General features: G+C 45.1%; 1 pseudogene; it reads left to right on the top strand.

Annotated features, from left to right (window-relative positions):
* The first annotated feature begins 772 nt into the window (after nucleotides 1-772).
* Nucleotides 773-9,114, top strand: LOC121752807 (annotated as a pseudogene).
* The last annotated feature ends 593 nt before the right edge of the window (nucleotides 9,115-9,707 follow it).

Below are 9,707 nucleotides of genomic sequence, written 5' to 3'. Positions count from 1 at the left end.
ATCAGTGGCGGAGCCACATGGTGTCTATGTGGGGCAAATGCCCCCCTCAGAATCATGCATGTAGTATATCTTGTTCATCAAATTTGTAAATATATTCAAATTTCTTTATAAATGCCCCTCCTCTACTCTTCCGTCCGCCATTAAATATCTCAATTTTTCTTTTTCGTTCGTCCGCCAATAAATGTCTCATTTCACTTTTACTATATTTGGTAAATGGACCCTACATTCTACTAACTCATTTCACTCACATTTTATTATAAAACAAATATATAAAAGTAGGCCATACATTCCACTGACTTTTCTACTCACCTTACTACATAAAGTCAAACAATTTATTAAAATTCTGTGACGGTTAAATATGTGACATTTAATCATGGACGGATGGAGTGCTTTTTAAAACTTCCTTGTGTATATTTTTGCCCTTCCTATATTGAAATTCTGGCCCCGCCCTGAATTTCTAATTTCAAAGTTTATAAGACAAACCAAAATTTGACTAAAATTCGTGATTTAAATTACAATTATCCCTATTTTTAAATAGTTGGGTAGTAATTTTAGTGAAATGCCCCCAATTAAAGAGCTTCCTCGTCCTTTCCCAAGACTGCGTACCCAACTCACCTCAAAACCCAACCACCGCGTAAAACAAACCATTATATCGAAACGCAAACCCGAACCCCCCACCGTCCACCCCCATTCCCCAATCGTGCCTCGCAACGTCTCTCTCTCTCTCCCACCCATTATATTGATTCAATTAATTCTTCATGCTCACTAAATCATGGACGATCATTTATTACTAAAGAGGGCACGGGACGACGCCGACGAGCCGAGCTCGTCGGGGCAGCGGCGCCTGTGGGTGAAGACCCGGTCCAACGCGTGGTGGGAGCACGTGAGCAGACCGGACTACCCGGACGAGGAATTCTGCCAGTCCTTCCGGATGGGTCGCGCGACGTTCGATTTAATCTGCGAGGAGCTCCAGCCGGCCGTGACGAAGAAGGACACGATGCTCCGCCTCGCCATCCCCGTGCGCCAGCGCGTGGCCGTGTGCCTGTGGCGCCTGGCCACGGGGGGCCTTCCGTCTCGAGGCGCTTCGGCCTCGGGATCTCCACCTGCAACAAGCTCGTCCTCGAGGTCTGCACCACCATCCGCGCCGTCCTCATTTCCAAATACCTCCACTGGCCCCACCCCGCCCGCGCCCGCGCCGCAGCCATCTAGCGCCAATTCGAGGCCTCCTCCAGCTTCCCCAACGTCGGCGGTGCAATCTACACCACGCACATCCCAATCATCGCCCCCAAGGTCAGCGTGGCGGCATACTTCTGTTGGTTTCTGGATTACAAGAGATAAGAGCCGGGCGTAATACAACCCAAAAGAAGGAATACAAAAGAGGAAACTGAACTAGAATGAGATTACAAATGTAAAAACGAAACAGTAACCGTGAAAAATGTTTGAGCCGAGTCGAGGAGGCCTCTTCCCGCAAGACGAGATATGCCCCGGTAGTGCTCTTCGGTTTTGCGTGTCGTCCCCAAAGGTAAAACGGCTACGTCTCTATTGATGCAGCACCGCAATCAGTAGAGCTCCGACGAACTGGATGTAGGAGAGGGCAGAGCTTCGACAGAAAGACAATGCAGAGAGGGAGAGAGTTTATGCTGTAATGCTTGTGAATGATGTAGTGTAATGCATGGAGTGGCTAGCCTATTTATAGGCTCAGTCCACTGCTGTGGGTCAACAGCCATGAAGGCTCATCATGGCAGATTTGTAACCGCCGACGGTTACGAGCGTGTGGCAGGAGTGTGCCATCCGTGTGTGGAGCGTGTGGATTTCTCACGTGGCAGCCGTGACTGTGCCTCGCTTGACGACGTGTCAAGCCACTTGGATTGCTGACTCGGAGGTGGTCCAAAAAGAATAGTTTGGGCCAAGCCCCAAGCCCAAAGACCACCCAAAGACCAATTGCCAAGATCCAAGTCCAAGTCCAAGATCGAGATCGAGATCGGGATCGGGTCCGGGCCCGAGGCCTGAGGCCCGCGGCCGCGAGCACGAGCACGAGCACGTGCACGAGCACGGGCTCGGGCTCGGGCGGGCGGGCGGCGGCGGCGGCGCCCGCGTGTGCGCGCGTGTGGGCTCTTTCACCCATCTTGGACCACTATAATTATTAAGTAACATAAAGTCACTTAATTTATACACATTAAAAGATGTGTTAATCCTCCAATGTGGGATAATTAACACTAGTTAATTATTCCCTAAGCTCCAACTCCAAGCTTTAATTAAAAGCTAATTATGCCCAACTTTAATCCACTATTTCTCACTCACCGGAAATCGGATTTGAGAAAGTGAATATACTACATTTATCTACGTAAAATGTAGATCGACGCTATGTCATTTAATTTTACAAAATTAAATGTCTCGTCACATTTATTATTTGGTCAAAATCCATTGACCGGCATATTTAATACCATGATTTCTACAATCCCCCACATGAGTGGAAATAGCCGAATGCATATGCATGCAGACACAAGCTCAACCCTCGAGAGGTATATAAGCATAAGGATAGATAGTTGTTGACTTTGAACCCTCCATAGTCGATACCATCGGATACACAGGCGGCTTAGTAGCGCGATGCTTTGAACTAATCCCCCACGGCGTGCACCGAGACAATGGTGTTAACGCTTAAACACCTCAACCTCATCCGTTCTCACGTTTTGTGTCCATTGCGGTCTTGGACACCACTTTGGATTCATAAGTGCGTTTTTTTATGAAGCGACCACACTTCGCACTTACATAGGTGATTCTTAGTCAAGTACCTTGCCATACTTGGTCTCTTTGAGAATTCCATCTCTTTGAGATCCTTAAGAACCATTAAAAGTCATAGACTTAGCCTTTACCACTAGGCAAGCTCTCCAACACTCTATTGCTCTCTAGGGAATAGATATAGTTGAGTGTTTCTCATGAATTCTCATAGCTTAGTTGTCCCTTTGAACCAAGTTCTTGGGATCTCCAGTCATCATGGTTGGGTTACCACTATGATAATTCTTTAGTTTGTGGATTTCAAACCCATTCCCTCTAGCAACTTATTCATTTGATCACGGTTTAACCCTTTGGTTAGCGGATCCGCTAGATTATCTATTGACTTCACATAGTCAATTGTAATCACCCCTGTTGTGATCAAATGTCTCACGGTGTTATGTCGTCGACGTATATGTCGAGACTTACCGTTATAGAAGCCATTGTTTGCCCTTCCAATAGCTGCTTGGCTATCGCAGTGGATCAGCACTGGTGGCACTGGCTTAGACCAACATGGAATGTCTTCAAGGAAGTTCTTAAGCCACTCGGCTTCCTCACCAGCCTTATCCAAGGCAACGAACTCCGATTCCATTGTTGATCGGGCTATACATGTCTGTTTTGTGGATTTCCACGATACAGCACCACCCCCAATAGTAAAGACATATCCACTTGTTGAAAGTGAGTCTCTATTATCGGATATCCAATTGGCATCACAGTACCCTTCAAGTACCGGGGGGTATCTCGAGAAGTGTAGCCCAAGATTTTGAGTATGTTTTAAATATCTCAAAACCCTCACAAGAGCTCTCCAATGCTCTTTGCTTGGATTGCTCGTGTAACGACTCAACTTGTTCACGGCACAAGCAATGTCAGGTGGAGTGCAATTAGTCAAGTACATAATACACCCGATGACCCGTGCATACTCTTCTTGTGCAACGGGCTCGCCTTTGTTTTTGCTCAAGTGAACGTCGAGTTCAATTGGAGTCTTAACCGGCGCGCCATCATAGGCTTTGAATTTATTCAATATCTTCTCAACATAATGTGATTGTGTTAAGATGATTCCATCATTCGTTCTTAGAATCTTCATTCCAAGAATTACATCGGCTAGACCCATGTCTTTCATGTCAAAGTTTCTCTTTAACATGGCCTTTGTATCGTTAATTACTTGAGTGTTGCTACCCAAGATTAACATATCATCAACGTAGAGAGACACTATAACATGACCGTTATTAGTGCTCTTGATGTAGACACATTTGTCGCACTCGTTGATTTTAAACCCATTTGATAACATCACATTATCAAACTTCAAGTGCCATTGCAATGGCGCTTGTTTCAATCCATATAGGGACTTTACGAGCTTGCATACCTTTTTCTCTTGTCCAGGTACTACAAACCCTTCGGGTTGTTCCATATAGATTTCGTCTTCTAATTCACCATTCAGAAACGCGGTCTTTACATCCATTTGATGAATCTCAAGATTGTGCAATGCAGCAATAGCGAGAAGCACCCGGATAGATGTAATCCTTGTTACAGGTGAATAGGTATCGAAGAAGTCATGTCCTTCCTTTTGTTTAAAACCCTTTACTACTAGTCGGGCTTTATACTTATCAACTGTTCCATCGGCCTTAAACTTTCTTTTAAGAACCCATTTGCATCCTAAAGGTTTAGCACCTTCGGGCAAATCAACCAACACCCATGTGTGGTTTAGCAAAATTGAATCAATTTCACTTTGAACAGCTTCTCTCCAATGCAGCCCGTCTGGGCCAGCAAAGGCTACTTTTATCGATATTGGTTCTTCATCCAACATGAAAGCAATGTAGTCAGGACCAAAAGTTTTTGGTGTTCTGACTCTATTACCACGTCTTAGTACTGTATCTTTTGGATCGGGCCTTGCACGCTTGCGCGATTCAGGTTCCGCATCTGTTGATTTAGAACTAGTGGCTTCTTCTTCCACTTGTTTAGAACTAGTGGCTTCTTCAATTCTTGTCTCAGAATCGGTTGAGACTTTTTCCTTGTCTTTGCAAGGAAATGTATTTTCGAGAATACAACATTCCTTGACTCAATTGTTGTTCCTACTGTGATAGTCGATATTTCAGACTTGTGAACAACAAATCGATATGCACTACTGTTAAGTGCATATCCAATGAAGATGCAATCAACCGTCTTAGGTCCGATTGTAACTTCTTTGGGCGGAGGAACCATCACCTTTGCCAAACACCCCCACACTTTGAGGTATTTGTAGGATGGCTTCATTCCCTTCCACAACTCATAAGGAGTGACATCTTTTCCTTTGAGAGGGATCTTATTCAAGATATAGTTGGCTGTCAAAACAGCTTCCCCCCACATGTTATGTGGTAATCCTGAAGTTAGAAGCAGTGCATTCATCATCTCTTTTAGAGTTCGATTTTTGCGTTCTGCAACACCATTAGATTGTGGTGAATATGGAGCAGTTATTTGATGAATTATACCACTTGCGTTGCATAACTCCTCAAACGGGGCTACATATTCGCCTCCTATATCGCTTCGAATCATTTTGATTTTACAACCAAGTTGATTCTCAACCTCGTTCTTATAATTTTTGAACGCTTCTATTGCTTCATCTTTACTTCTTAAAAGATAAATGTAGCAATACCTTGTGCAATCATCTATGAAAGTGATAAAGTACTTTTTACCACCTCTTGTTTGCACCATCTTTAAATCACATACGTCCGTGTGAATTAATTCAAGGGGTTTTGTGTTTCGTTCAACCGAATGAAACGGCAACTTAGTCATTTTTGCTTCAAGACAAATTTCACATTTATCTTGATTATCCACTTCATTAGCCTTTAGTAAATCTAAATTTACTAATCTTTTAATGGCTTTAGAATTTACATGTCCCAATCTACAATGCCACAAATTTGAAGACTCGGTCAAATAAGAGGAAGTAGATGCTTTATTATTATTAGCCAATGGCTTTGCAACACTGCGAGTTGCTACACTAAGCTTGAAAAGCCCATCGGTTACATAACCTTTTCCGAGGGATTTTCCAAACTTATACAAGACAAACCTATCAGACTCAAATACAAGTTTAAACCCCTTATTAACTAGTATTGATCCTGACACTAGGTTCTTGCGGATGTCCGGGACATGCAGCACATCCTTCAAAGTGATTGTGACGCCAGACGTCATCATGAGAATAACGTTGCCAACGCCGAGGACTTCGGACGATGCTTGATTCCCCATGTTGATCTTCCTCCCTTCAGCAGCAATGTAGGAGGCAAACTTGCTCCTATCTGAGCAGACATGAGCAGTAGCGCCGGTGTCGATGTACCAGCCACCCTTGTTATCCACAAGGTTAACCTCTTCGGTGACCACAGCAATGAGGTCATTTTCATCCCAGTCTTTGAACTCCTTCTCAACGACGTGGGCTGCCGGCTTCTTCTTCTTGCTGCGGCAGTCTTTACCAAAGTGGCCTGGTTTGCCACACTTGTAGCAGTCGCCTTCAAACTTCTTTGAAGGCTGCTTTCCCTTCCCTTTGTCGTTTGGACGGTTTGGGCGAGGGCGTTTGTTGGAGGGACCGCCCCGCTCCAACAGGTTGGCTTTGGCTTCATTTGGGGTGAAGCCCTTAGCCTTTTGATCACTTTTGCGCACGTCGGCCTCAATGCGCAATTTTACGATCAAGTCTTCAAGGGTCATCTGCTTTCGCTTGTGCTTGAGATAACTCTTGAAGTCCTTCCAACTTGGAGGGAGCTTGTCAATGATCGTGCACCTTAGGAACTTATCGGACAAGGTCATCCCTTCAGCCACTAAGGAGTGGATGGTCATTTGGAGCTCTTGGACTTGCTCCATGATAGGTCGAGAGTCGACCATTTTGTAGTCCATAAACTTGGACGCTACGACCTGTTCAGTCCCTGCAGCATTATCTATGCTATATTTCTTTTCTAGGCTTTCCCACATTTGTTTAGATGTGGTTACATTGGAGTATACATTGTACAAACTATCATCTAGTGCACTTAGAATGAAATTTTTACAAAGATAATCTCCTTTTCTCCAAGCTTCGTAGTCCGCCATGACTTCGAGCCTAGTCTCTTGGTCACTTGGCGCTGGCGGCTCGTTTTCCGTGAGGAAGTTGGCGACGCCCAATGTTGTCAAGTAGAACAATATCTTCTGGTACCACCGCTTGAAGTCAGATCCTCCAAACTTTGGTGGCTTCTCGGCGGGTGGCATCATTCTTGGTGCCATAGGTGCCGCACTTGGTCCATTGAAGGAACCAATTCCGTTGCCCCCGAAGGAGCCAACAACTTGGTTGGGCATAGAGCCACCCATGTTCGTGTTGGGCATAGTGCCCCCCACATTCGTGTTGGGCATAGTGCCCCCCACATTCGTGTTGATCCCGGAAGATCCAACACCAGTATTGAGCCCGAAGGCACCAACACTCGATCCATTAAAGGATCCGAAGGAACCACTAAAAGTGGAACCAACCGAACCACCAAAGGTGGAACCAGTGGACGCCCCGAAGGGGTTGTCCCAAACCCAAGGGACGGTGGATGAGGCAGCTGGGAAGCCGGGGGTTGGCATCATCGAGGGAATCGATGAAGTGTTGACCGGTCCAGTGGTCGCCATGGTGGAGGGAATGGCGGAGGTGGTGGTGGCAGCAGCAGTGTTGGATTCCGTCGACATCTCCAGCAAAGGTTTAAGTTTCGAAAGTTTTTAGTTCAGTTTAAAAGGTCCAAATCCCTTCAAAGGCAAGTTATCTCGTCTTGCGATTGTTGGTTTCTGGATTACAAGAGATAAGAGCCGGGCGTAATACAACCCAAAAGAATGAATACAAAAGAGGAAACTGAACTAGAATGAGATTACAAATGTAAAAACGAAACAGTAACCGTGAAAAATGTTTGAGCCGAGTCGAGGAGGCCTCTTCCCGCAAGACGAGATATGCCCCGGTAGTGCTCTTCGGTTTGGCGTGTCGTCCCCAAAGGTAAAACGGCTACGTCTCTATTGATGCAGCACCGCAATTAGTAGAGCTCCGGCGAACTGGATGTAGGAGAGGGCAGAGCTTCGACAGAAAGACAATGCAGAGAGGGAGAGAGCTTATGCTGTAATGCTTGTGAATGATGTAGTGTAATGCATGGAGTGGCTAGCCTATTTATAGGCTCAGTCCACTGTTGTGGGTCAACAGCCATGAAGGCTCATCATGGCAGATTTGTAACCGCCGACGGTTACGAGCGTGTGGCAGGAGTGTGCCATCCGTGTGTGGAGCGTGTGGATTTCTCACATGGCAGCCGTGACTGTGCCTCGCTTGACGACGTGTCAAGCCACTTGGATTGCTGACTCGGCGGTGGTCCAAAAAGAATAGTTTGGGCCAAGCCCCAAGCCCAAAAACCACCCAAAGACCAATTGCCAAGATCCAAGTCCAAGATCGAGATCGAGATCGGGATCGGGATCGGGATCGGTCCCGGGCCCGAGGCCCGCAGCCCGCGGCTGCGAGCGCGAGCACGAGCACGGGCTTGGGCTCGGGCGGGCGGGCGGCGGCGGCGGCGCGCGCGTGTGGGCTCTTTCACCCATCTTGGTCCACTATAATTATTAAGTAACATAAAGTCACTTAATTTATACACATTAAAAGATGTGTTAATCCTCCAATGTGGGATAATTAACACTAGTTAATTATTCTCTAAGTTCCAACTCCAAGCTTTAATTAAAAGCTAATTATGCCCAACTTTAATCCACTATTTCTCACTCACCGGAAATCGGATTTGAGAAAGTGAATATACTACATTTATCTACGTAAAATGTAGATCGACGCTATGTCATTTAATTTCACAAAATTAAATGTCTCGTCACATTTATTATTTGGTCAAAATCCATTGACCGGGCATATTTAATACCATGATTTTTACAACTTCAACAAGCGCCACACTGATAGAAAACAAAAGACAACCTACACCATCACTCTGCATGGAGTCTTCGACAACAAGGGAGTCTTCACGGACATCTGCGTCAGCTGGCCGGGCTCCATGACGGCCGAGCAGGTGCTGCATAAGTCCGCGCTGTTCCACCGCATAAATCTCGTTTCCTCCACGTGGATCGTTGGGAGCTCGGCCTTCCCGCTCGCGGAATGGCTGCTGGTGCCGTACGCGCGCCGGGAATCTGACGTGGACGCAGTACTCGTTCAATGAGAAGGTCAGCGGGGTGCAGGAGGTGGCGAGGGAGGCGTTCACACGCCTCAAGGCGCGTTGGACGTGTCTGCGGAAGCGGACAGAGATGAAGCTGCTCGATCTGCCCGTCGTGCTCGGGGCGTACTGCGTGCTGCATAATATATGCGAGATTAGGAGCGAGGGGTGTAAGAATATTTATATTCTTAGGTGACCTATGTATCTATTGGTTTAATATTAAGGATTAAGTTCATATTAAATGTTAGATTCTAATATAATAGACTATATCGTGATGGATCGGTTTTGATTAAATAATTAGAATCAGATGTATTGATAACCCTCCTCTCTTACATGTAATTATGGTAATAAATATATATTGTGTATAAATATATATGAAAGGTTTCATTACAATATATAAAGTAATGATTATTGTGTAAACGTATATGTATGAATGAGCATGTACGTGGCATTTGGAATTGCTATACATATATGTATTACTATGCATGTGTAAGTGTGGTACGGTTGAATTGTGAGATAAGATAATGTTAATTAGTTTATTATATTACTAAACTAATTCACAATTCCAACCGACACTTGTTAACGGAATTCGGAAACGGGTGACATGCATGTAAATATGTGGCTAGCGGTTATGTCCATATTTAATGAATAAAAGGTGACGACAGTTAAGTATATTATATAAAATGATTTATTTACTAAATCAAGACATTATAATATATTTATGAATAGTCATGTTTGTTCCTTTTAATCGTCAGTTGGTGCATGGAATGCTATATGGAAACCGACGCA

The sequence above is a fragment of the Salvia splendens genome, chromosome 10 (genome assembly GCF_004379255.2).
Source record: "Salvia splendens isolate huo1 chromosome 10, SspV2, whole genome shotgun sequence".
In the NCBI taxonomy this organism is placed as follows: Eukaryota; Viridiplantae; Streptophyta; class Magnoliopsida; order Lamiales; family Lamiaceae; genus Salvia; species Salvia splendens.
Note: the sequence above shows the minus strand (reverse complement) of the source record. Positions and strands in the feature narration are given on the sequence as shown.